The sequence below is a fragment of the Limulus polyphemus genome, unplaced genomic scaffold (assembly GCF_000517525.1).
Source record: "Limulus polyphemus unplaced genomic scaffold, Limulus_polyphemus-2.1.2 Scaffold4451, whole genome shotgun sequence".
NCBI lineage: Eukaryota > Metazoa > Arthropoda > Merostomata > Xiphosura > Limulidae > Limulus > Limulus polyphemus.
In genome coordinates this window covers 23,533-26,464 of record NW_013670061.1, presented here as the reverse complement: position 1 = coordinate 26,464, position 2,932 = coordinate 23,533, and the positions used below count along the sequence as shown (strand labels likewise).

At 36.7% G+C, this 2,932-nt stretch overlaps 1 protein-coding gene across 7 annotated transcripts in view; it reads right to left on the bottom strand.

Moving 5' to 3' along the window:
* The window catches only part of LOC106471166, a 40,374-nt gene that overhangs the window by 14,841 nt on the left and 22,601 nt on the right, over window positions 1–2,932 (bottom strand). The gene's annotated exons all lie outside the window — the stretch shown is intronic.

The window sequence follows — 2,932 nt, the reverse complement described above, 5'->3', positions numbered from 1 at the left end:
ATTGACCATCACATTATAACGCCCCCACGGCTGAAAGGTATGAAATGTTTGGTGTGACGGGGATTCGAACCCGCGACCCTCAGATTGCGAGTCGAGCGCCCTACCCACCTGGCCATGCCGGGCCCACATTCCATTGCAAAAATCGTCCATAATTTGTTTCCTTTGCTATTGCTTCAATTCCCCTTTCTTAATAATATTGATCCAGCTAAATTCCCTAACTTATGTTGCATCCATGTAGCATAAAGGTAACTGTCAGGTGATGATCATCAAATAAGCAAGCTTTTAGACTACTCTTTTCTTTAATTCTTATTATTTTAAAGACAAAATTCTCAAATTTCTGATATTGGAAAATTGGCGTGGTTACGTTTATATTTACATTTCTAATGTTGACCTTACGACAGAACTCTGGTTTTCACAGTTGGAGATTCGTGTTCGCGTCTGTACGATACAACATGATATTCCACGCACTTTTAGCTGTGACTGCGTTATAATAATAACAGTCAGTCTCTTAGCATGGATGATGTGTGGTAGGGTGTTGATAACTGGTTGCCTTCCCTCTGGTCAGTTGTTTATAATTTAGAGACGGCGGCAGGTAGCCTTATGTAGCTTTGCCTTAAACACAAGATACTAATACTCCTATTCTTAACGCCATCAGAGATAAAATTCGTTTTGTTTTTGTTTGTAGTTAATCTATTTTTCATTGTGTATTGTCAGGCGGTACTAATTCCCACTAAACATAAAGAAAACAATTGGTATTATTTTCTCTCTCTCCCTCTTTTTTTCTTTTTTCTTTGTTATTGACCGATAAGAAAAACAAACAAGAACCTGTCAACTATTCTTCTCATTACGTTGATGTAAAGGCATACTTAATATCACCATGAACAATACAATTTCTTATTAAGGGTATCGTATACACGATAAAGTAATGTAACAAAACAAATTTCCAGAAACATCTTTACGCATTTTTTGTTGTTGTTAAACACGAAGCTAAGCAATAGGCTATCTATGCTTTTCCCAACACGGGTAGCGAAGCCTAAACCTGCGGACTTACAGCTGAGCCACTGGGGGGCGTTCTGCTGATGTTCGGTTATTCTTAAAAAAGGGATAACTTCTTGATAACATCATACTAAAACCGTTCTGATTTTACAGATTGGTCTTTTTCCCCTTTTACTTGGTTATTTTACATAATTTAGTATGTTTCAAATACAGTATCTTGAATTGGAACTTGGAAGCAGCACTCGTGTGGTGTCTTCACAAACTTCTCATTTATTCATCCGAAACTGAAAAAAACTATGGAAACGGGAACATACATATTGAGTTGTCATCATTATCTTCAGGTCCTTTACTTTATCTATTACTATCAAAGATGGCGAGACTGTTAGAAATAGACTGTTTTCTGTCCGATAAACTTGTTGTTTTTCTAAACATATGTTGGCTTTTGATGTATTCTTATACTCTGTTAACTGTTCTATTGTCTTCTCTTCAATGAAATACTTAAATAAATTTTAAAGTTAGGTTTCTATAACGATTTGGTTCGATGTCGTTCAGACGATCTTGGAAAATTTACAGTGAATCCTTACCCAACAGGAAAAGTGTTATGATTAAAATGATTTGTTTGTTTGAATTTCGCGCAAAACTACACGATGACTATCTGCGTTAGCCGTCCCTAATTTAGCAGTGAAAGACTAGAGGGAAGGCAGCTAGTCAGCACCACCCACCGCTAACTTATGGGCTACTCTTTTACTCAACGAATAGTGGGATTGACCGTCACAATATAACGCCCACACGGCTGAAAGGGCGAATATGTTTGGTGGGACGGGGATTCGAGCCCGCGACCCTCAGATTGCGAGTCGAGCGCCCTAACCACCTGGCCATGCTGGGCCTGATTAAAATGAACCTAGGCTTATGGACATTTACAATATCCGAGACAAACACATTTCGTGGATGTACCAATTTCGATTCTTAAAACCTCCAGTTCTAGTAAAAGTCTGGTAATTTTATTCAAACCCTGTCTTATTTGGTTAAAACATAGGCGAAAGTTTAGATATTCCCTTTTCATTTCATTCACATGTCAACTCATTGTTTTAATTTTTTTAAATCGCGAACAAAATAATAAAATTCTACCCAGAAAACAAAAACGACAGGAAATATACTAGCATGGGTGGCTTTTTTGTTGTTGTTCAACACGAAGCTACACAACAAAAATATATCTACTGTTTCCACTGCGTGTATCGAAACCCAATTTCTAGCGTTATAAGTCCTCAGACTTACAGCTGAGCTACCAGGGGGGAGGAAGGCAAATAGGTAGACAAAAATATATATGTTTACAATATCATATAAACCAATGGTCTTATTGAGCTTCAAAACATCTTTGGTATTATAGAAACACCTAAAAAGGAGTATACAGTTTATAATATGTGTCGATTTTTTAGTTTATTTCTTCATTTACACATACATTTTCTCATATATTTTGTTTGGAAAGCAGGATATCTGAAAAGTAGAGTAAATCACACTTACTTAAAACGAAAAAAGTTTGTTAATTATTTGTTTGTAGTTAAGCACAAAGCTACACAAAGGGCTATCTGTGCTCTGTCCACCACGGGTATCGAAACACGGTTTCTAGCGTTATAAGTGCGTAGACATAACGTTGAAGAAAAAATATATTTTATTCATATACCATTTTGCTTCATACCTTTTAGATCGAAAAAATTTTTATTTTTTTTATTTTTTCCCCAGAATAGCCACTGTTTGGTTAAACAAAAATTTAAAACAAATACCATAACACAAAGAATGGTTTGTTTTTTAATTTCGCGCAAAGTTACACGAGGGCTATCTACGTTAGCCGTCCCTAATTTAGCAGTGTAAGACTAGAGGGAAGGCAGCTAGTCATCTCCACCCACCGCCAACTCTTGGGCTACTCTTTTACCAACGA